The 25,766-nt window shown below is 38.0% G+C and overlaps 1 protein-coding gene and 1 long non-coding RNA gene across 4 annotated transcripts in view; one reads left to right on the top strand and one right to left on the bottom strand.

Annotated features, from left to right (window-relative positions):
- The window catches only part of CACNA2D1 (calcium voltage-gated channel auxiliary subunit alpha2delta 1), a 526,258-nt gene that overhangs the window by 41,214 nt on the left and 459,278 nt on the right, over positions 1-25,766 (top strand). The gene's annotated exons all lie outside the window — the stretch shown is intronic.
- Positions 20,145-25,766, bottom strand: part of LOC117072562 — a 38,061-nt gene continuing 32,439 nt past the window's right edge. The window contains exon 3 of the long non-coding RNA XR_004432856.1: positions 20,145-20,463. This is a non-coding gene — a long non-coding RNA (uncharacterized LOC117072562). The remainder of the gene's footprint in view (positions 20,464-25,766) is intronic.

The raw sequence follows: 25,766 nt of genomic DNA, 5'->3' as shown, positions 1-25,766 counted from the left end.
ATAATAGGGTGGATTTTCCAGTCTGAGGTTAGAAGGAAGAAAACACTATAAACAAAAGTAGAACGTATACAACTTGATTGAAAAAAGAGAGAAAGTTATCTCAACAGTATCAGAGTACATGCCCTGCATCTGTTCTGTGCCATATGTGCTAAGTGCGTCTTTATTATTCTTATGTTTACAACTTCCCTCAGGTATTAATTACCTTTATTTAGTAAAAAGAGAGGTTCAAAGAGTTGCATATATTCCAATGTCATACAAAGTATCATACATTAGTAAGTCAAGTTTGCTATACTGTCCCAGCAGCCATTCTGATCTCAAAAGCATTGTTCTTTTCACTCTGCTGTGCTGCCTTGTATAAAACAATATGAGAAGAGACAAAAAGAAAGTAAAAGGAAAGGTCTGGTGCTGAGGCTCACGCCTGTAATTCCAGCAGTTTGGGAGGCTGAGGTGGTAGACCACTTGAGGTCAGGAGTTCGAGACCAGCCTGGCCAACATGGTGAAACCCCGCCTCTACTAAAAATAATAAAAAAGTTAGCCACGCATGGTGGTGGGCGCCTGTAATCCCAGCTACTCAGAAGGCTGGGGCTCAAGAATCGCTTGACCCTGGGAGGCGGAGGTTGCAGTGAGCTGAGATCATTCACTGCACTCCAGTCTGGGCGACAAAGTGAGACTCAGTCTCAAAAAAAAAAAGAAAGTACAAGCTGGATTGTGGAGTCCTTTTAATGCAAGGGATGTGTTTTGTTCTGATGGAAGTGGGGAGCCATTGAAGATTATTGAAGGAGGAATATCTTCTAGATATTTTAGAAGGCTAATCTATCAGGGATCGATGGGCTATGTCAGTTCAGTAGAAATGATTATTCATTCAAAAATGATTTATTGAGCAAATACTATGTTCTACAGTGTCTAGTTCCCGGGAATCGGGTTGCATTAATTAACACTTATCTAGAGAACTCTTTTATTTAATACACTGTAGTATGTAAAGTGTAGATGCTATGTCTTATTTATCTTTTTCCCACCTAAATTGTCTTATTCATAATAATTTTCGCAATTTGCCAACTGTACGTCAATGCTGTTGTTACTAATAAATTGTATTTGGAAATCTTCATGAATTTATAATAGCATTTTTGTTAATATAAACTTTTTCCTTCAAATTCTTTTTAAAGATCAAATATGTGTTTTCAAGGAACAGTATCATTTTTTAAAGATCATAAATCAGTATCATTGTTAAAAGGAATCTTCATTTACAAATTTTAGCAAGCATTGCTCTTACTAGACATTTTTGTGACAAATGTGCAGACCATGAAGAAAAAATCAATTAATAAATAAGCAGTAGTAATCTTTCAATGTTTGAGAGATAGAGGATTCCATTTTATAGAAGTGAAGAAATATTATGAGTCATTTGGTGTACTCATATCTTACTTTGCTTATTTAGTGATATGAGAAGCTGTAGCCCAAGGAAAGGTACTCAAATACGGTTGTCAAATTCATTTTCTATTTCCTCTTTGGATTTCAAATGCATATTCGTAGTCTAGCAAAGTGAGCTCACACACCTTATATGTGTGCTCTCTGGTAAGCAGATGTCACAGAATTCACTGGAGCAGAGTTGAAGACACCTGTCAGGCAGTTGTTAATTTCAGCTGTACTGGAACTCTTTGTCTATATCAATCACATTCTTTGGTGGGACACAAAGCTTCTATCATTAACAGATCTGCCAGTAAGGCCTCTTTATCATATTTGTAGAGGGGTAGTAAATAGGATAATTGATTTTTTGATAGTGTTTATATATGTAGACCTATCATTTGAAATTACTAAAGCATACATTGATTCATTATAGTTACTGAATTTTTTTGGGGGAAGGAATTATCTGGATAAAGTTGAAAAGAAAGTGGAAAGCCTAAAATTAACAAATGAATGAGACAAAAAAAGCTTCTAAGATTGAAACAGATAAAGACTTGCCCCCCAAAAAGCAGTGTAATGAACACCAAAGCTATGATTTCTGAGCCCGGGCTTCTCAAAAATACATTCTTTTCTTTTTATATATAGCACAGGCATCTAAACTATAAACCCAAAGGTGGAAAGAGGGAGGATGTGACACACTTTGATGATGGGTTGGAGAATGTATTCCACCAGACACCACTCAAACTATAATCCCCACACTTGAAAACTAGTTCCAATTGTACAGTCATGATAATTTGCATTTTGTAATACATAAGTACCTACTATGTCATTCCTTGGAATCTCCTTCTAACTTTCACAGATGCATTTCTGTTAATCATTCAGCCACAGTATGATTTCCTAGACTTTGTCATTCATTTTCCTGTTCAGTAGCCTCCTATAAGATCAATGTTAATTTTTCCCAGGGATGTTGCAATGTCTTTACTTAGAAGTAAAGTAATTTCTCCCAGATTTGTAAATGTGATCTCATTTGTATAAATTTAGCTCATTTGAATGCCTTAATTTAGTTAGATATCTAAATTTTAAAACCTTAATTTTATGTCCTTTTATTAATAAAAGACCATCCTAAGGCTACTAGTAGATTTGATACCTACGTTTAAAAAGAAAGTATGTTAATCGTCTGTTATTTTTATGATACCACTGTTGTCTAATTAGGCATACATCTTCACTTGTAAATTGAGAGCATTTATTGTCTTTCACCGCTGACCATGTTTTATGTCCAGAAATCCCAAGAACAGTGACTTCTAAACGACTAATTAGATAATTTTAAAAATGTTAAAGAAAATATCAGTATTATCTGCTAACTCATTTTACCTCAACAAAAGTTATCATAGTACCAAAAAAAGTTGTATTTTACCATTTTTGAAACATCCTAGCTCAATGAGAATAACTCTTAAAATCAGCTAAATCAGGAAAGTGTCTTACATGCTTTAGATTCTTCTATTCAAACTGTATACACTGCCCCAAGTAAATATAAATTTAGTACTTGAATGACAGCAACAAATGCTGAAACCTTACCCTAAATTCTTAGTACTCTAATGGGCCATATTTGGCAAATCACGTCTCTCTCTGGACTCACTGATCCAGCAAATATCTTTTTTGTTGACTACAGAGTGACACTGCATGAGACACAGAGTGCAGTTTTATGATTTTCTTTTCTGAAGTTGTAAAATTAGTAGTATTGACTGGGGTCTGAAATAATGAGTTAGTTTTAAAAAGTTGCCAAATGATGCCAAGTGTGGAATTAGAGTTTTGCTTTAAACAAAATTGCATTATAGAAGCAAGTGTGCAAGAAATATAATTAAATTTATTCCCCCACAATTGAGCTTCATTTCAACCTTGACTCCTTCTTAACTATCTTAGAAGAAAACTTAAGCTAGTTAACAATTAACCTAAACTCATTTAAGGATTCTTCCCTAACTCATTTGAACCAGGGGTGTCAATTAAGATCTGGGGAAGGCCTAAGCAGTTCTAGGCTTCAGAAGGGAAGAGTTCATCTAGCATCCTTTGAAATGAAGCTAATCTGTTCTGATCTTTGTCCCAACTATAGATCCTTTGCTCTCCATGTTCCTGCCGTGCCCTCTTGGATACACATGTCACTCTGTGTCCTCATTGCAACCACGAGGTTCCTTCAGGTGACAGGCCTTTATCGGCTCTTTCCATGTCCCTCTTTTGGCCAGAGTTTCCAGAACTTATTTAGAACTCCCATCCAAGAATTCGACTCTTTAATTTGTGTTCCCTGGTATCGTCCTTTGGCTACTGAGTTGCTGTAGGGATTGGAGTGAGAGGCAGATAGAAGAAGAGGAAAGTGAATTCTTAGTTAACACCACTAGATTTTCATCGTTCACATTTATGAAAACTAGTCAGTACTTACATTTTAAATATAGTTTCTCATATAGCCTGAATATTTACTTTGTCATTACCTCTGGTAAGGAAGTGTAGTTGGATTTGGATGATACTGGAAGCTCAATCCTAAAAAGTTGGTCCATCTTAGAATAATACTTTTTTCTTTCAGATGTGACTTCATAAAAACTTCCTGCTGCTAGGTAATGGAGCAATGAGCCACTGTCAGCCTTGGAAGGAAACTGAGGAGGACACTGGGATTGCTTCCCCAGCATTAATTCCGGTCTTCCCCCATGATGTAGTATCCATATAGTTTGGGGTAGGGGTGCTGATTCCATGTTAATCAGTGAAATCTCCTCAACCTTGGCAGTGGTGAGTGTGACACCCAAGTTCTTCTAGAAAGATGCGTAGCACTATTGTTCAATAAGTAGCAAAAGAGAATATTTCTCTTCTGGATTTTGTGGGATGCAGATATAAAATTGGGGATTGATACATGATTTTGCTACCCTAAGTGAAACCATGATGACATGACAGAAGGAAGAAGACAAGTTGAAAATAATTGGAGAGAAAGAGAACTGGAGTCCTAACTAAACTACACTTGAAAATCCACCTTACTTTTAGAGACTTTACAACCGGCCAAAAAGAGTTTATATTACTTCTACAAGCAATTTGAGTTTTTTGTCTTTTGCCACCAAAAAAATTCTAACTAATACAACGATATACTTGCTAACAATTCTGAAATGTATTAACTCCAACATCTTTCTCTCGTCAGTCTGGTCATCATTTCAGGTCCATTGGGTATCTTGACTTCAGTATCACCAGATATATTGAAGAAGTTCAGACTTAGACCCCTTTTTATCTCCATCCTCTCTTCTCCCAATCTTCTCCCCTTACCTTTTTTTTCTTTGCTAAGAGTGTCACCCTCTAGATGTTCTAAGTTAGAACATTTAGAATTGGCTGAATACCTCCCCTTTTTATGCTCTTCCGTTCCTCTTCCACCCACATTTAGTTGGCTACCAGGTTTTTCTTATCCTACTTTTAATTTTTCCACGGTTATTGGCTAAGATCAAGCTTTTGCCACATTTTAATTAAATTATAGCCTTTCGTTATTATAAATAATAATCTATTATCATTCTGCCTCCCAACCCCAATGATCTGTTCTCCACACTGCAGTCTACAGTGTAACAAACTGTAACTTTTGATCATGTCCCTTCTTTATTTTAAAACATTCAGTTGACTCGTTTAAAGGATGATATTCAAACTCTTTAACCTCAACCTATTTTTTTTTCTTTTTCTTTTCTTTTCTTTTTTTTTTTTTTTTTTTTTTGAGACAGAATCTTGCTCTGTTGCCCAGGCTGAAGTGCAGTGATCTGGGCTCACTGCAACCTCTGCCTCCTGGGTTCAAGCAATTCTCCTGCCTAAGCCTCCCGAGTAGCTGGGACTACAGGCGCCGCCATCACGTCTGGCTAATTTTGTATATTTAGTAGAGATGGACTTTAACCATGTTGGCCAGGATGGTCTCGATCTCCTGACCTCGTGATCCACCAGCCTCGGTCTCCCAAAGTGCTGGGAGTACAGGCGTGAGCCACTGCCCCCGGCCCGTCTCAACCTATTTTTTAAGTTTCTCCTTCTATCTTCATTCTGGCCTTGCTCTTATTTTAAAAAAGGAATACTATTAATAAGCACATAGATTTATTGTGAGGGTTAATCACGATGATGTGTGAAAGTATCTGGAACATGGTACGTTCTGAATTCAATGGTAATTGCTACTGTCTGCTGATAAATAGCAATTATTCGCCAAATGCTGCCTCTCTGACTTTGCATATGCTGTTCCTTTGCCTGTTCTCTACCAGTCCCCTTGGGAATGTCATCTTCTCTTTCAGAATTCAGATGGTTTCTTCCCTCTGTGATTTCTCCAACAATCAGTAGCTCTTTCTGTTATGTAATCTTCGCATTTTGTCAATCACTTGGTTAGTAGCATTTATCACATTGTATTGCCATAGTTTTTAAGAAAAGATTGCCTTTCTCTACTGAGTTCTGTGAAAAAAGAAACTAAACCCTGTCTGCCTCTCTAAAATTACAACTCTGCTCTCGCACTTTCTATCCCATTTCCCAGTTTTATTCTTCTCTTATGCCTGTAAATATTTAACACTATATGGTTTACCTATTCGTCACATTTTCTAGCTTCCCCATTAAAATGTGTTTTACTAGGATGCAAACTTTTGCCTTTTTATTCACTAATGTAGTTCCAGTCTCTAGAAGTCAGCATTTTGAGGGAATAAATGAATGTCTTATTTATCTTTTTATTTCTAATGCCTAATGGAGTAGCTTGCCTATGGTAGATGCTAAACAAATTTGGCTGATTTAATGAATGAGTGATGCTACAAACCTGGAAATCTGTAGGAATTTAAATTAGCGACTTAAATGTAGAAGATTTTCTATTATAGTAAACTTTAGTGAAGGTGGGGGTCAATTGCAGCGATATCTCCCAGGTTCCCCATTTTGAACTGTTTAGTTTCTTTTCTGGGATGGAAGGTATAAAATTGAAAGAATGAAGGTCTGTGTGTGTGGTGGGGGAAGGGGGGGTCCGGGGTGGAGGGAGATGGAATCTGCTAATTAGTTTTTATCTGTTTACAAATAGGAAGTGATTTAAAACTGTAAATAAAATATTCACCAGTCTTCCTGTCTGCTTGTTTATAAATGGGAAATGTAAACCCACAGATGTTTTATCATTGTTAAGAACTTTTTTTTCTAAATTATTTTCCTATCTTGTGAAAGTAGTTGAATCTCTACATAGCTATTTAAAGTGGAGGTTTTTTTTTTTTTTTTTTTTTTTTTGAGTTGGAGTCTTCCTCTGTTCCCAGGCTGGAGTGCAGTGGAGTGATCTCGGCTCACTGCAACCTCTGCCTCCTACGTTCAAGTGATTCTTCTGTCTGAGCCTCTCAGAGTAGCTGGGATTATGGGTGCCCACCACCACACCCAGCTAATTTTTGTATTTTTTGTAGAGACAGGGTTTCGCAATGTGGGCCAGGCTGGTCTTGAACTCTTGACCTCAGGTGATGCACCCACCTCGGCCTCCCAATAAAACAGTTTTTGTTAAGTTACAATACAGAAATAGAACTGAGTGGAAACAGAGTTCCTTTTAGTGCTGATTCCGATTTTTATGAGACTTTAAACTTCATTTCATACTAATCACAAACCAGCCAGATATTGGCAAGTGTGTTGATCTACTTTGAATTGGTGATTCAAATGTAGAAGGTTCTCTGTTCCATTATAAAAATAACCTCAGCTTATAATTAAAAGGAAGAATGAAAAAGTAAAAGGAATGTCAAAAGAAGGAAGGATGGAAGGAAGGAAAGAAGGATAGAAGGAAGGAAAAAAAAAAAGGGAGAATGGGGTTGGGTGTGGTGGCTCATGCCTGTAATCCTAGCACTTTAGAAGGGTGAGGCAGGAGAAACTCTTGAGGTCAGGAGTCTGAGAGCGGCCTAGGCCACATGTTGAGACCCCCATCTCTACAAAAAATTAAAAAAATTAGCCAGCATGGTGGTGCACACCTGTAGTCCCAGCTACTCAGAAGGCTGAGGTGGGAGGACCCCAGAGCAAAGGGTTTTGAGGCTGCAGTGAGCTATGATCATGCCATTGCACTTCAGCCTGGATAACTGAGCAAGACTTTATCTGGGGGAAAAAAAAAAAAAAAAAAAAGAAGGAGAAAGAAAGAAACTGAAGTGGTAGTGTAGTGAGACCTCACTCAGAAATGAACCAAGCATAGATGTAAAGTGATACTTACTTTTAGTTGTGTCTAACAACAGCATTTCAATTCTGTAGATATGTTAGTATGAATATACACATACATACATGTACACACATATATATTTACTCACCACATAAATAAGAATTTCAAAGATAAAAGTCATTCTTTTTTCTGACTTGAGAATTCTGTTGCTACACATTCCTTAATGGAATGATGTTTGTCTTCACTGTGGCAAAGACTGTTAAATTATGAGGAGTAGTAAATTTGTTGATTTGCTGCAATAAAAGTCATGAAGAAATAGAGCTCTTTCTCTTCCAGCTGTGTTCTTCTTCCTTACATTTTTTTTTTTTTTTTTTTTTTTTTTATTTTTTTTTATTATTATACTTTAAGTTCTAGGGTACATGTGCATGACGTTTATATCATGTATAACTCCCCAATGCAATCCCTCCCTCCTCCCCCCTCCCCATGATAGCCCCAGTGTGTGATGTTCCCCTTCCCGAGTCCAAGTGATCTCATTGTTCAGTTCCCACCTATGAGTGAGAACATGCGGTGTTTGGTTTTCTCTTCTTGTGATAGTTTGCTAAGAATGATGGTTCCAGCTGCATCCATGTCCCTACAAAGGACGCAAACTCATCCTTTTTGATGGCTGCATAGTATTCCATGGTGTATATGTGCCACATTTTCTTAATCCAGTCTGTCACAGATGGACATTTGGGTTGATTCCAAGTCTTTGCTATTGTGAATAGTGCCGCAATAAACATACGTGTGCATGTGTCTTTGTAGTAGAGTAATTTATAATCCTTTGGGTATATACCCAGTAGTGGGATGGCTGGGTCATATGGTACATCTAGTTCTAGATCCTTGAGGAATCGCCATACTGTTTTCCATAATGGTTGAACTAGTTTACAATCCCACCAACAGTGTAAAAGTGTTCCTATTTCTCCACATCCTCTCCAACACCTGTTGTTTCCTGACTTCTTAATGATTGCCATTCTAACTGGTGTGAGATGGTATCTCATTGTGGTTTTGATTTGCATTTCTCTGATGGCGAGTGATGATGAGCATTTTTTCATGTGTCTGTTGGCTGTATGGATGTCTTCTTTTGAGAAATGTCTGTTCATATCCTTTGCCCACTTTTTGATGGGGTTGTTTGTTTTTTTCTTGTATATTTGTTTGAGTTCTTTGTAGATTCTGGATATTAGCCCTTTGTCAGATGAGTAGGTTGCAAAAATTTTTTCCCATTCTGTAGGTTGCCTGTTCACTCTGATGGTAGTTTCTTTTGCTGTGCAAAAGCTCTTTAGTTTAATTAGATCCCATGTGTCAATTTTTGCTTTTGCTGCCGTTGCTTTTGGTGTTTTAGACATGAAGTCTTGCCCATGCCTATGTCCTGAATGGTACTACCTAGATTTTCTTCTAGGGTTTTTATGGTATTAGGTCTAACATTTAAGTCTCTAATCCATCTTGAATTAATTTTCGTATAAGGGGTAAGGAAAGGATCCAGTTTCAGCTTTCTACTTATGGCTAGCCAATTTTCCCAGCACCATTTATTAAATAGGGAATCCTTTCCCCATTTCTTGTTTCTCTCAGGTTTGTCAAAGATCAGATGGCTGTAGATGTGTGGTATTATTTCTGAGGACTCTGTTCTGTTCCATTGGTCTATATCTCTGTTGTGGTACCAGTACCATGCTGTTTTGGTTACTGTAGCCTTGTAGTATAGTTTGAAGTCAGGTAGCGTGACGCCTCCAGCTTTGTCCTTTTGACTTAGGATTGTCTTGGCAATGCGGGCTCTTTTTTGGTTCCATATGAACTTTAAAGCCGTTTTTTCCAATTCTGTGAAGAAAGTCATTGGTAGCTTGATGGGGATGGCATTGAATCTATAAATAACCTTGGGCAGTATGGCCATTTTCACGATATTGATTCTTCCTATCCATGAGCATGGTATGTTCTTCCATTTGTTTGTGTCCTCTTTGATTTCACTGAGCAGTGGTTTGTAGTTCTCCTTGAAGAGGTCCTTTACATCCCTTGTAAGCTGGATTCCTAGGTATTTTATTCTCTTTGAAGCAATTGTGAATGGAAGTTCATTCCTGATTTGGCTCTCTGCTTGTCTGTTACTGGTGTATAAGAATGCTTGTGATTTTTGCACATTAATTTTGTATCCTGAGACTTTGCTGAAGTTGCTTATCAGCTTAAGGAGATTTTGGGCTGAGATGATGGGTTTTCTAAATATACAATCATGTCATCTGCAAACAGGGACAATTTGACTTCTTCTTTTCCTAACTGGATACCCTTGATTTCTTTCTCTTGCCTGATTGCCCTAGCCAGAACTTCCAACACTATGTTGAATAGGAGTGGTGAGAGAGGGCATCCCTGTCTTGTGCCAGTTTTCAAAGGGAATTTTTCCAGTTTTTGCCCATTCAGTATGATATTAGCTGTGGGTTTGTCATAAATAGCTCTTATTATTTTGAGGTACGTTCCATCAATACCAAATTTATTGAGCGTTTTTAGCATAAAGGGCTGTTGAATTTTGTCAAAAGCCTTTTCTGCATCTATTGAGATAATCATGTGGTTCTTGTCTTTGGTTCTGTTTATATGCTGGATTACGTTTATTGATTTGCGAATGTTGAACCAGCCTTGCATCCCAGGGATGAAGCCCACTTGATCATGGTGGATAAGCTTTTTGATGTGCTGCTGAATCCGGTTTGCCAGTATTTTATTGAGGATTTTTGCATCGATGTTCATCAGGGATATTGGTCTAAAATTCTCTTTTTTTGTTGTGTCTCTGCCAGGCTTTGGTATCAGGATGATGTTGGCCTCATAAAAAGAGTTAGGGAGGATTCCCTCTTTTTCTATTGATTGAAATAGTTTCAGAAGGAATGGTACCAGCTCCTCCTTGTACCTCTGGTAGAATTCAGCTGTGAATCCATCTGGTCCTGGACTTTTTTTGGTGGGTAGGCTATTAATTGTTGCCTCAATTTCAGAGCCTGCTATTGGTCTATTCAGGGATTCAACTTCTTCCTGGTTTAGTCTTGGGGAGTGTAAGTGTCCAGGAAATTATCCATTTCTTCTAGATTTTCTAGTTGATTTGCGTAGAGGCATTTATAGTATTCTCTGATGGTTGTTTGTATTTCTGTGGGGTCGGTGGTGATATCCCCTTTATCATTTTTTATTGCGTCTATTTGATTCTTCTCTCTTTTCTTCTTTATTAGTCTAGCTAGCGGTCTGTCAATTTTGTTGATCTTTTCAAAAAACCAACTCCTGGATTCATTGATTTTTTGGAGGGTTTTTTGTGTCTCTATCTCCTTCAGTTCTGCTCTGATCTTAGTTATTTCTTGCCTTCTGCTAGCTTTTGAATGTGTTTGCTCTTGCCTCTCTAGTTCTTTTAATTGTGATGTTAGAGTGTCAATTTTAGATCTCTCCTGCTTTCTCTTGTGGGCATTTAGTGCTATAAATTTCCCTCTACACACTGCTTTAAATGTGTCCCAGAGATTCTGGTATGTTGTATTTTTGTTCTCATTGGTTTCAAAGAACATCTTTATTTCTGCTTTCATTTCGTTATGTACCCAGTAGTCATTCAGGAGCAGGTTGTTCAGTTTCCATGTAGTTGAGCGGTTTTGATTGAGTTTCTTAGTCCTGAGTTCTAGTTTGATTGCACTGTGGTCTGAGAGACAGTTTGTTATAATTTCAGTTCTTGTACATTTGCTGAGGAGTGCTTTACTTCCAATTATGTGGTCAATTTTGGAATAAGTGCGATGTGGTGCTGAGAAGAATGTATACTCTGTTGATTTGGGGTGGAGAGTTCTATAGATGTCTATTAGGTCCGCTTGGTGCAGAGATGAGTTCAATTCCTGGATATCCTTGTTAACTTTCTGTCTCGTTGATCTGTCTAATGTTGACAGTGGAGTGTTGAAGTCTCCCATTATTATTGTATGGGAGTCTAAGTCTCTTTGTAGGTCTCTAAGGACTTGCTTTATGAATCTGGGTGCTCCTGTATTGGGTGCATAGATATTTAGGAGAGTTAGCTCTTCCTGTTGAATTGATCCCTTTACCATTATGTAATGGCCTTCTTTGTCTCTTTTGATCTTTGATGGTTTAAAGTCTGTTTTATCAGAGACTAGGATTGCAACCCCTGCTTTTTTTTGTTCTCCATTTGCTTGGTAGATCTTCCTCCATCCCTTTATTTTGAGCCTATGTATGTCTCTGCATGTGAGATGGGTCTCCTGAATACAGCAGACTGATGGGTCTTGACTCTTGATCCAGTTTGCCAGTCTGTGTCTTTTAATTGGAGCATTTAGTCCATTGACATTTAAGGTTAATATTGTTATGTGTGAACTTGATCCTGTCATTATGATATTAACTGGTTATTTTGCTCGTTAGTTGATGCAGTTTCTTCCTAGCTTCGATGGTCTTTACATTTTGGCATGTTTTTGCAATGGCTGGTACCGGTTGTTCCTTTCCATGTTTAGGGCTTCCTTCAGGGTCTCTTGTAAGGCAGGCCTGGTGGTGACAAAATCTCTAAGCATTTGCTTATCTGTAAAGATTTTATTTCTCCTTCACTGATGAAGCTTAGTTTGGCTGGATATGAAATTCTGGGTTGAAAATTCTTTTCTTTAAGAACGTTGAATATTGGCCCCCACTCTCTTCTGGCTTGTAGAGTTTCTGCCGAGAGGTCTGCTGTTATTCTGATGGGCTTCCCTTTGTGGGTAACCCGACCTTTCTCTCTGGCTGCCCTTAAGATTTTTCTTCATTTCAACTTTGGTGAATCTGGCAATTATGTGTCTTGGAGTTGCTCTTCTGGAGGAGTATCTTTGTGGCGTTCTCTGTATTTCCTGAATTTGAATGTTGGCCTGCCCTACTAGGTTGGGGAAGTTCTCCTGGATGATATCCTGAAGAGTGTTTTCCAACTTGGTTCCATTTTCCCCCTCACTTTCAGGCACCCCAATCAGACGTAGATTTGGTCTTTTTACATAATCCCATACTTCTTGCAGGCTTTGTTCATTTCTTTTTCTTCTTTTTTCTTTTGGTTTTCTCTTCTCGCTTCATTTCATTCATTTGATCCTCAATCGCTGATACTCTTTCTTCCAGTTGATCGAGTCGGTTACTGAAGCTTGTGCATTTGTCACGTATTTCTCGTGTCATGGTTTTCATCTCTGTCATTTCGTTTATGATCTTCTCTGCATTAATTAGTCTAGCTGTCAATTCTTCCACTTTTTTTCAAGATTTTTAGTTTCTTTGCGCTGGGTACGTAATTCCTCCTTTAGCTCTGAGAGGTTTGATGGACTGAAGCCTTCTTCTCTCATCTCGTCAAAGTCATTCTCTGACCAGCTTTGATCCGTTGCTGGCGATGGGCTGCGCTCCTTTGCAGGGGGAGATGCGCTCTTATTTTTGAATTTCCAGCTTTTCTGCCCTGCTTCTTCCCCATCTTTGTGGTTTTATCTGTCTCTGGACTTTGATGATGGTGACGTACTGATGGGGTTTTGGTATAGGTGTCCTTCCTGTTTGATAGTTTTCCGTCTGACAGTCAGAAGGAGTGTCTGTTGGTCTGTTAGAGATTGCTTGAGGTCCACTCCAGACCCTGTTTGCCTGGGTATCAGCAGCAGAGGTTGCCGAAGATAGAATATTGCTGAACAGCGAGTGTACCTGTCTGATTCTTTCTTTGGAAGTTTCCTCTCAGGGGTGATGCCACCCTGTGAGGTGTGGGGTATCAGACTGCCCCTAGTGGGGGATGTCTCCCAGCTAGGCTACTCAGGGGTCAGGGACCCACCTGAGCAGGCAGTCTGTCCGTTCTCAGATCTCAACCTCCGCGTTAGGAGATCCACGGCTCTCCCCAAAGCTGTCAGACAGAGTCGTTCGGGTCTGCAGCGCCCCGCTCTTTCCCCTAATGGACTGCAGCTGTGCGCTGTCCGCAGAGGTAGAGTCTACAGAGACAGGCAGGCTTCCTTGAGCTGCTGTGAGCTCCACCCAGTTCGAGCTTCCCAGCGGCTTTGTTTACCTACTTAAGCCTCAGCAATGGCGGACGCCCCTCCCCCAGCCTCGCTGCTGCCTTGCGGATAGATCACCGCAGAGGCTGTGTTAGCAGTGAGGGAGGCTCCGTGGGCGTGGGCTCCTCCCGGCCAGGTGTGGGATATATTCTCCTGGTGTGCCTGTTTCCTTAAAGCGCAGTATTGGGGTGGGAGTTACCCGATTTTCCAGGTGTTGTGTGTCTCAGTTCCCCTGGCTAGGAAAAGGGATTTCCTTCCCCCTTGCGCTTCCAGGTGAGGCGATGCCTCGCCCTGCTTCAGCTCACGCTGGTCAGGCTGCAGCAGCTGACCCGCACCGATTGTCCGGCACTCCCTAGAGAGATGACCCCAGTACCTCAGTTGAAAATGCAGAAATCACGGTCTTCTGTGTCCCTCGCGCTGGGAGTTGGAGACTGGAGCTGTTCCTATTCGGCCATCTTGCTCCGCCCTCTTCCTTACATTTTTAATTTCTCCCCTAAATGTTAGGACCGGGGCTCTAAGGCTATTGAGCCCTTCCTTCTTTAATAGTTGTAGTTTAATCTTAGCATCATACAGTCTAAATCTTTAAGGAATGACTTCATCTTTAGATATTCAGGTGAAAGAGTAGTTGGACACAGCCTGCCTATGAAGCCTCATTCTTAGCCACTCTCTTCATCTGTCTAAGCCTATCCCACTGGTATCTCTCACCAGGTTTTTAATATACTCATGACTGTTGGCTGTTGGTCATTCTGTTCCACCACCTGGTTTGCCCAAAATTTTCCCCTTTTATCGTCTAATAAAAGCCATTTAGTCTTTCAGAGTTTCATCTAATAAGTCTTATCTAATAAGCAATGTGAATGTTGACTCTGCTACGGTGTTAGCTCTGTTGTTTTTAGCCTCTCTGTGTCTCATCGTTGTAACAGTGCCTATCACAGAGCCTGGTAATGATGATTAAATGAGGTCATTTGTGCTTAGTACAGTCTTTAATAGCAATATATGCTCAATACATTTGGCTGTCAGAAGGAATCAGTTGCTACCTTCTATACAAATATTGCTCCTTGTGCAGATACCTCATGAAAGTCATTATTGCCTTATATTGTAATCACTGATTTGTCTTTGTATTTCTTCACTCTTTTGTGTGCTCTGTGAGCATAGACTTCTGCATTTTAAAATGCTCAATTCTAGGCAAAATGAATATTGTTAAGAATAATCACTTGCAATCTAAAAATACTTTCATAAACACAAATATATAAGTTAGATAAGTATATTCAAAGAAAGAAAACATAGGACCAAAAAAATGTCGAAAGAATAAAGAGCTAAGAGAAGACTGAAATATACCAAATATAGGTGTATTAAAATAAAAATATATTTTTAGATTCATATAAGAATATTCAATTTTTTGTTATTTTAATTACAAATACAATGATACAGGTTATACATGTGAGGGCTTGTTAGTTGGAGAGAGACCAAATGCTGATGATAAACAAAAGCCAAAATCCTTTTCGGGAAAGTGAATTATTGATTAAAGCCTCCTCTATCTGGATGTTGGTTCCAAGACCAAATGATTTTGATTGGTACTCAGTGTGTAATGGAGGTGGGGTGGAGAGTTTCATAGCAACTTTTATGAAAAACCTAGAAATAGGTGAAAGACGTGAAGAAATCAATGCATGAGTTCAAAAAGAAACACATTTCAATTCACAGTGTCAGAAATTGGTTGGAAAGATGTGACTGGACTTTAATCTCTAGTTTGGAGTTCTGTTAGACTTTTGTTTTCAGTTAAGGAATATGAATGGAAAAGAACCTTAGTTTCTAACATCAGTGAGGAGATAGCAAACTTTTGTTGTCTACAGATACTTGATTTCTTCCATGCCTAGTATGTTGCCAATCTGGGTCCAGACACTTCAATATTTTGAATAGTAATTTAGGTCTTGGTTTCATTATAGTTAGATTTCCTTCATTATTTGGATATAGGAAGTAGCAGGACTACTGCCAGGAAAGCCAAGCTTCAAGATAAAAATGAGCTTCATGTAAAAGGGTACAGACAGTGAATAGAAATGAGAGGCAGTATTTACAAATTGAGCAATAGCTATTTAGATGTAAAGAAGTAGCTAGTACAAGGAGTCCCCAGGGCAGACATATATTGTGTAGCCATAGAGTGGTGAATCAACCTTGAGAAATGCTAGTATCAAGAAACCTTAGGTGATTTAAGACTATCCAGATATCCCCCTTCATTTTTAAAGAGCCAGATTATGGAACTATATGATTATACCTGGAATTCCACATTGCTTGAAATTACGCAAAACCTGGATTTGGAAAGAGAAATCTTATTTATGTATTTTTTAATTTTTTATTTCTTATAGAGATGGGTTTTCACTGTGTTGCCCAGGCTAGTCTCAAACTCCTGGGCTCAGGTGATCCTCCTGCCTCAGCCTCCCAAAGTGCTGGGATTATAGGTGTGAACCACCGCACCCAGCCTGGAAAGAGAAAACTTAGAGAATAAAGGGCCTCTATGAAAGTTGAAAAGGTAATTTCAACTCAGAAAAAGTGGCTACTAAACCTTGAGGTTGGTTTAAGGAGTTAAGGGCAAATTATTTTTATCTTGACTTATACATAGGAACATTTTAACTGCTAATTACTAAAAGTAATAAAATATATTAGAAAGTCCAAACAATTCTGTAATCCTGAAAAGAGAAAATCAAAGGACGCTGCATTCTGTAGTCTGCATAGAATTATCACATATATCATCTCCCTTAAGCCTATCAAACAAATGTTGGGAATGTGTCTTATGCCTATTTTATTTTTTTATACCGACGATTGGGTCTCAATATAGTTAAATGAGCTGTCTGCTTGATTCCAATTATTATGTACTTTATGCTAGAAAATATTTCTATAGGCTGAGAAAATACATACTTACTGTAATACTAAACATTGACCATGATCTGAAGTGTTGTATTATAAATGTAGATAGGCATGCCTGTTAGTCCAGCTTCCTTCAGACTATTAATTGTACCCAAATAGACTATTAATTGTACTCAGCTATTGTTCATATCCATGAACAGCATAATATTCAATTCAGTTCCTCAGTCACTTTTAGAATACACATTTTATCAATGAATTTAAATGAAATAATTGTAGTAATTGAAGTGCCTTACATGCTTATATGAGACATGCGCTTGGAGGGCTTTTAAATCTGTAACTACATTACATTGAATTACTACTGATATAATACTAAATGTTACAATTAAAATCTGAAAAGCAGAATGCCATGGATAACCCCTGGCCAAGTATGCATTAGCTTCCATAGCAGCAAAGCACATGGTGTAAGGGAACCCGTCCTGGAATCAGACTGCTTGACACTGACCTTGTCACTTACTTGGTGTGCAATACCAGGAAAATATCTTTTACTTCTCTGTCGCTCAGTTTACTCCGTCGTATTATGCATTCCATCAGTGTTGTTTTTTTGTGTGTTTTTTTATTTGATGTTGTGTTTTTAGTGTCTAGAATAGTACTCTACATATAACAGGCATTCGATACATTGTTTTGAACAGATCTGCAAAGTTGAATGACTATATTATCTACCCATAGGATGCTTCAAAAGTATACTGCTTACCAGGATTCTTAGCAAATATAGGAGATAGTAGCAACTAGCAAATATGGGAAATGCTAACTTTTACTATTGAAATTGTCATTAGATTTTATTATTATGGTTGAAGGTGAAAGAAGTATATAAAAAAAATGAAGCTGGTGTTTTAGAGAAAGGCCCTCCACCTGGGGCAGCACATTTGTATCTGAGAGTTGGTTCATTTTAGTTAAACCCAGAGGGGAGAGCTATGGCTTTATGTACATTCTCACTAATAAAAGTTTGAAGTTGCCTTGGACCTCTGTTTCTTATTCTGTTCTACTTCACTTCTCTTTGTCTAACAGAAAATCAATTGATTCTTTTACTTCTAATGGTTGAGTTCATCCTGAATTTGAGAAATCTTTATGAAACAAGATTCTGGGAAAACACAGAAGCAAACAAACAAAACCCAAAAAGCCCCTAAAAACTCACCCGAAATAAACCACCTGCTTATTGCTGCTTCAGGAATGATTCATTTTTCTGTGTCTCAAATCCAAGGTACAACTCTCAAAAAATGTCTTTGAAGCAATCTGGTAATGATCTTGGCTGTTGATAACCTGGCTGTATCTATCCATCTCCATCTGTCTGTCTGTCTAGCTAGCTATCATCTATAATGGTAGATTTCATTTAATACAAAGAAAATGTGGTTTTATTTTTCCTTCCTTTCTCCCTTCTTTCTTTTCTTTCTATTTTTTCCTTTGTTTCCTTTTCTCTTTCTCCTACTTCCCGTTCTTCCCTCCCTCCGTCTGGATCTCTCCCTTTTTCTTCTTTTTACTTTTTGTCATTTTTCTTCTAAGCTCTATAAGATTTATAAAGAAGAATGAGGAATAAGATAAAAATCACTGGATTGTGATTTAAAATGCAGGTAGACATGTCCAGAAATGTATCTTTTGGGGTCCTTTCCCTCCATTTTCAACCCAGAGTTAATAAAACCCTCCTTTGAGTCTGATGCTACCTTTTACTTGCCTCTATTGGTGAACTTAATATGCTTTATTTATTTTCATTGCATACTTCTCAGCACAGTCTCAATAAAGTTTTGTTTATTTCTCAACTTGACCTTTGGCAAATTTTTTTGCCTCTTCTCACTTCACCTTTCCGTTGCTCCCTAATTTTCAATTCAACAAAGGGTTGTTGCTGCTAGTTTCTCACTAATGCTACAGTAGAAGTCTATGAAGTGTCTATTTATTTGTAAATAAAACAATGTTTGCAAATTATGTATATCAGTAACTCAAATGTTATTGTTTTACACGTTTATTTGATTTTACATTTTAGAATATTAAGAATTTTTTTTTTACAACTTAAAAAAGTTTTATCCTGTCTTCTTTATATCATAAATATGCAAATGAAAGCTTTAGTATAAATACAGTGTAGCATTTAGTAGCCACACCTGAGAGCTCAATCACTGGTAGGGACAGATATTTGTATGGGTGGATTTTAATTGTTGGAAGCATATTTTCAATTCTCAGTGTTTGTTATAGTAAAATATTTATAAGAATGCAGAGAAACTGCATCTTTTATATCTGCTATTACATTGAAATAAAACAGCCAAGGGCTTAAATTTTATTTTTAATTCCATTGTCTAATTTCAATATATATCTTATTGGCTCTTATTTTTGTTTATATTTTTGTTAACATGGATACAGTAGTAGTATTTGAGCTGTTGCATAACTTGCACAGACCTCTGTAGCCTCCAGCATGGATCATATACTCATTACATTCAAGAGCATGCTTACTGCTGTTCTTTGTGTAAGAGGTCACTGTTTCCCTATTGCAAGAGGAAGTTCATTTCTGTTACTTTATTAAACTCCTATATGTTTGTATATAGCTACAGTTTTTATATGCAAGTGCTGTTTCAAGGCAATTAAAGTGTTATTGCCCTTCCTCCCTCCCTCCCTCCCTCCCTCCCTTCCTCTCTTTGTCTCTTTATTATTGTATTTGAATTTTTTAGGACTGAGTTAGAAGACCGATTACCTAGAACCTGTGTGCAAAATTAAATTTAGAATATTAGGTAGGAAAGGGATAACTTCATCTTTCAAGGTTAGGGCTAATAAATTTATTTATTTTCTATGTTGTTTCCCACTGCCTTATAGAGGCATTCAAACATTTAAATCCAAAGCAACACATTTCTAATTGGAATTGTTAGAATGGGAATTCTAATGGGAAAAGACCCAATGATTTTCTTTTCCCGAAGGTACCTAGAGTTGATATACTATCTATTCTCCAATCATGTTAATAAATTGATTCATTCTAAACTGTTAATGATTGAACATGTTGATGCAGGATTTTTCATGGCCACTTTGCCAGTCGGGGACTTCTGTGGCCGGCAATGCCCAAGCCTAGGCCTTGCTTGGCCCCAGGCCTGCCGCAGGAGGTGTTACACTCATTTGGCCCAGTGGGCCATGCCTGGCTTGCATACCAGCTCAACCCATGGCTGGGATGAGTATGTCCCCACCTCCCTGCATTATGGCTTGTACCCATGTTCGATGGTTCTCGAGTTCTTATCCTGTGTCCGAGAAAAATGAGGTTACTCTGACAACTGAAGGCTGAGCATGGTGGAGAAGAATTTTACTGAGCAACCGAACAGCTATCTACAGAGAGGGGACATGAGGGTGGGCCCCCCACCCGAAGTGGGGTGGTCTATCTCAGTGTGGCTGGGTCTGGGCCTTTTATGAGCTCAGAAGCGGGGAGCACGTGCTGGTTGGTTTGTGAGTGTGCAAGAAGCTAAAACAAAGGTATCATTCAAAGGTTGGAAGGACAGCATGAAAAACCAATTAGGGAAGGGTAGGTTTATGTAAAATAGGTGAAGGGTGAGGATCAATCAGAGGACAGTGTGCCACATGGGAAGAGAGGGTCTCAATCCAGTCCATTGATTTAACTTGTAGCTTGGCTTTTAGGCTTTAAAGTGTTTTTGGCTTGAAGGTCTGGTTTCACCAGGGACCTGCCCCTCTCTGCCCAGGGATTCGTCTGCTTCCTGCCACTATCAATGTCACTCTTCACAGGAGTATTTTCAAATGAAGGAATATTTAATGAAATAGGAACATTAATGTCAAACTCAGAAAGACTAGTGAAAGTTGGGAAGGATCTCTGAAACCGTACACGTCCACAGTAATGGTTCAATAAACCACTTTTCTAGAAGAAGCATTTTGCGTTATTGCTACTAATTTTGCATTAACTTCCTTGGTAATTCACTTTTCTTGCTGATGTTTTAGTTCTTAAGATCTCCCATAAGGAATCCCCTTTCCAGTCCCCTTTAAATTCCATCACATGGGACTATCAATTGTACCTCTGCAAACAACTCCTGCTTTCGGCTTTCTTTGAATCTGTGCAAAGAAACAAAACATAAAAGACAACAAAGAAGTGTATTGTTGGAAAAGAAAACATTTAAGGTATTTCTTAATAAAACCAGTGTAACATTTTTGGGCTATATCCTACCTAAGTGTGCCACAACATCAGTATCCTTTAATAACATGAATAATTAAAATTCACTGATTTGAATTTAAGCAGCTTAATCTGGTAATCTGAGCTTCTGAATTAGATGAGTGGGCAAAAGGTCAGGTGGAATCAGAGGGAGAAGTGGAGACTGCACTGCGTGGTTTGCCAGTCATAATCAATCTACTGTTAGAAATTATGAGGAATTTCCTTTGACACATAAAGCATGCAAAGTACATAACTTGTTTCCATCTAATTATATCCTTGTGTGGTGAATGTGTTGTCAGATTCTAAAACCATCTTTGAATTTGCTTTTTTTTCCCACCTTGGTACTCTGTGCTTTCTGAGATTTTATATGGTCACATGAACTGTGAGTGATGCTCAATATTGACAAGTACAGTGCAAACAGCAGATGGTAAGATATTGATGGAGACATTTGTTAATGGGCCAGTTGTCTTGCTTAGATGTACAGCTTTTTGGCAGAGTTTTGGCCTTTTTTTTCTGCCTTTCCACACTGTCTACCTTAGGAGGAGGAAAAAACCCAAGGCTCTTTTATATTTTTCATGGGGAAAAAAGGAGGTGAATGTCAAGATAGCATGAGCCTTAAATAAAACTACCCTTAGTAAATGGAGCTACTGTATCATGAAAAAAAATCTTTAAAAATATTATAATTTCTTTGAAAGTATTTAAAAAACATTTTTTTCCTTTTTATGACCCCGTTAGTCTCTTTAGTAATTAATGTTTTCTATATTGGATACACAGCTTTGCACATTTTTATGTGTGTGAGGGTGATGCTGTTCCATAACCAATGGTAAACACCTCAAGGAAAAAAACACATCACATGAGTTGTTTGAATAGGTGGTAAGGGGGTTGGGCTTCCTAGGATCTCTGGAACTATACGCATCCACAGTAATGGCTCCATGAACCACTTTTCTAGAAGTAGCATTTTGCATTCTTGCTACTCATTTTGCATTAGCTTCTTTGATAATTGACTTTTCTTGTTGATATTTTAGTTCTTAAGATCTGCTTTAAGGAATCCCTAAAGAGTTTCTCAAGCTTCAATCCTATTTCACCTCCAGGTTTGCTCAATTACCTGAGAGCAGGGAGAATACCAACTTTCCCAAGAGACTTTTCTCTCTTTTAAAAAATTTTTAAATAGACATATAATAATTATACGTATTGAGTACATAGGAGATTTTGATACATGTACATAGTGTATAATGATCACGTCAGAGGTTTCTCTTTTTACTCCAAAGAAATACAAAGGTTTGAACACAGATACATGTTATTGACTCCGCTTTCTGCTAGAGGAAGGTTAAGACCTTAGAAAGGAATTGCTGTCTCCAATCTTATTCCTACAGCTAGATTCACTGACTTTAAGTAGAGTGTTCTACTGATTGTCATTCAAATCAGCCACACCTACATAGCCCTTTCTGTAAACCTTTGCAGACTTCTGGAATATGAGCTCATCTTTATTTTGCTTCTTCTGTCCTATTCCCTGAAGATCTCAGAGAAACTTCCACAGACTTGAAGTGTCTTCTCCACTGAGCTCCTGTTGCATATGCAATTTTAAAAACTTAAGTAATAACACAAAGAACACGTGAGATGTATTTAACTTATCAATAAATTATGACACATGGAGACTTTAAACAAACACATCAGAATTTTAACTTCAAAACAATTACATCTATTTATGTGAATGTTTACTGTGTATAAGGAACTCTGCTCAGTTACTTTAAGTTTATTAAGGATATATACCTGAGTTCATATTATTCTCCCCACAACCCAGGAAATTAAATATGGTTAACTGTGTTTTAAAGATGGGGAAGCAGAGACTGGAGGTTTCTAATAGAGACTGGAGGTTTCTAATAGAGACTGGGAATTTCTATGGTCAAATATCAAATAAGAATGAGACATCGAATCTGCATATCAGCTAAGTGGGCCAGCTTCCTGATTAGAAAGCTCAGGGGGCAGGGAGACTAGGAGATCAATTCAGTAGAGATAACACCTCATACTATTTAGCATTCTGTACTTCTAAATACTGTGTTATTAACAGAATACATATTTAAGAATGGAGGTGAGGAACTCAGGACGTCTTTATGAAGATTAGAGCATGTGTAATATATAAATGAATATTGGGATCAAAGCGTTTGTTAAATACTACCAACATAAGCATTCAAAGTTTGTTAATCTTGAGCATGCATTAAAATGTTTCCAGGGTGGCAGAGATGACAGTCAAAATAATAACTTTCTACAAAAGAAAATTGTCTATTAAGAAACTTCTAAGAAACAAAAGGAACCAGAATTAACTCCCATCCTTGTTTTATTGTTTACCTTTACATACATACATATATCTTTACATATATACTCATATGTGTGTGTGTGTATATATATATATATATATATATAATTATTATTATTTTGAGATGGAGTCTCGCTCTGTTGCCCAGGCTGAAGTGCAGTGGCGGGATCTTGGCTCACTGCAATCTCCATCTCCCAGGTTAAAGTGATTCTCCTGCCTCAACCTCCTGAGTAGCTGGGATTACAGGTGTGTGCCAACATGCCCAGCTAATTTTTGTATTTTTAGTAGAGACAGTGTTTTGCCATGTTGGCTAGGCTGGTCCCAAACTCCTCGCCTCCAGTGCTCCACCAGTCTCGGCCTCCCAAAGTGCTGGGATTACAGGCGTGAGCCACTGTGCCCGGCTTACCTTAATATATATGTTTTAATTTCAGGGTTTCTTTTCATTTTGTTCTGGAAATAAAAGTTTAGAGGATCAAATCTTAAGGAGAGATCCTAAACATACTGCTGTTACAGTAAACTTAAGCATTCTCTTCTTGTCTACAGAAGGTGCACACTGTACAAGACCTCATATTAACTTTTAAACACATTCTTTCCCCCTCACATGAAATCAAAATCCCACTCTGTGGAAGCAAGTGGAACTGCGAGTTTGGTGCTCCTTGTTGCACCTAGGTTGGCCCTTGCCCTTTGATTATATTCTACTGCCACTCTCATGTACTCTAAAGCTGCTAACAGCAGAGATATTATGACCTTCCTGCATCTTATCTGAAATGGAAAATAATATGAAAAATGAAAAATGAACCTGAATTTATTTTCAAAATGTTGTGAGTTTTGCTCTCAGAAGAGAGCGCTGGTGGTCAAAACATCTGGATTTTATTTTCTTATCCATCTGTTCTGTAGTTTGTCACACGTCCATTTAGCTGCTAGTAAAATAACCAAATCAAACAAAAATAAACCATGACCTCCTTTGATTGTGAAATATAATAAAATTTCTAGAATATTTACTAATTTGTAGCATTCAAGTGAATTTGTAAATAGAAAGTACTTCTTTCCTGTTTTTATATAAGAAGAAGCCAACTCTGCCAGTAGGAAGATCTGGAGATGAAGAGATTAGGTCAGATGTAATTTGTTTTTTTGTTGTTTTTTGGAGACTTTGTTACCCAGGCTGGAGTGTAATAGCTCGAACCTCGTGGGCTTAAGTGGTCTTCCCTTCTCAGCTCCCCCAAGTAGCTAATTGACCACCTAATTTTTAAATTTTTTTAGAGATGGGGTTTCGTCATGTTTGCCTAGGTTGGTCTTGAACCCCTAAGCTCAAGCAATCCGCCTGCCTCTGCCTCCCAAAGTGCTGGGATTACAGGCATGAGCCACTGCACCCGGCCTTCAGATTTAAATTTGAACAGGCACAGCTTCACTCTGAACCTGAACACTTACGCTTTTCTAATGTACTTTAATTTCCTTTGCTACTTTTACTTGCATTTAGCTAAGAAAATAAGCAACTATTACTATTGTGCTCTTGGTCATTTTGAGTGTCTCAGAATTACGATTCTAAATGAATCATAAAATCGAGTATTTTCATGGTACTGTTCATTGTTAGAACATCATATCAATATATTATAACTTCATAAATAAAATTTATCACCCTTGGCACTTCTCAGCATGATTAAACATTTGTGAGTTTAAAGAAACACAAAATTTGGCAGTGCAAAAGCAGCTAACAATATTGCTAAACATGTATGTTTTTTTTGACTCATGTGATCTTCTCTGATCCAGCATTGATTTTAACTTTCATATAAAGAACAATATTCAAGAAAATGCCTTTCTGTTTTTAAAGGGGGAGGAATTGGAATAACAACTAAGAATGCTTTAAATTTTGAAGAGTAAGAGAGCCACACTTACTTATTTCCAAGAGATACATCACAATATATTTCTACCTTCTGCTATTTTCTATGGTTATTTATTTTTTTTATATGCCTGGGAAAGGGCTAGCAATATGTATTAATTTACCAGCCATCATAGTGAGGGCATATAATGATTTATAAAAGACATGACCATTTGAAACGACCTAATTTTTTTTCAAAGAACTATCTTAAGTATAATAATTAATAATTAAACAGTCAACAATTATTTAACCATGTTATAGATAATATATTTAATTATACCACTTTATACATTAAGAAGTGTGTAGAGGGTGCTAATCTTATTGCTTAGATGTAATTATTTTTACTTGATTATTAAAAGCTAAATTATAGTATATTTTTACAATAAAACAAGGAGATTGATACTTTTGCATATAGAGTCTTTAAATGGATGTGGGGCTGTCTTTTATTTCACTATTTGTATTTGCATTGTATGTTTTTGCTAAGTGTTAGTTCTTCTATTATTTATTTATTTCTTTATTTTTGAGACGGAGTTTCGCTTTTTATTGCTCAGGCTGGAGTGCAGTGGTGCAATCTCGGCTCAACACAACCTCTGCCTCCCGGGTTCAAGTGATTCTTCTGCCTCACCCTCGCGAGTAGCTGGGACTACAGGCATGCGCCACCGGGCCTGGCTAATTTTTGTATATTTAGTAGAGATGGGGTTTCTCCATGTTGGTCAGGCTGGTCTTGAATTCCCGACCTCTGGTGATCTCCCAAAGTGCTGGGATTATGGCATGAGTCACTGCACCCGGCCAGTGTTAGTTCTTTTTTTTTTTTTTTTTTTTCTGAGATGGAGTCTTGCCCAGGTTGGAGTGCAGTGGCCTGATCTCAGCTCACTGCAAGCTCCGCCTCCCGGGTTTACGCCATTCTCCTGCCTCAGCCTCCCGAGTAGCTGGAATTACAGGCGCCCACCACCTCACCTGGCTAGTTTTTTGTATTTTTTAGTAGAGACAAGGTTTCATCGTATTAGCCAGGATGG

The sequence above is a fragment of the Trachypithecus francoisi genome, unplaced genomic scaffold (assembly GCF_009764315.1).
Source record: "Trachypithecus francoisi isolate TF-2019V2 unplaced genomic scaffold, Tfra_2.0 Lachesis_group4, whole genome shotgun sequence".
Lineage (NCBI taxonomy): Eukaryota > Metazoa > Chordata > Mammalia > Primates > Cercopithecidae > Trachypithecus > Trachypithecus francoisi.
Note: the sequence above shows the minus strand (reverse complement) of the source record. Positions and strands in the feature narration are given on the sequence as shown.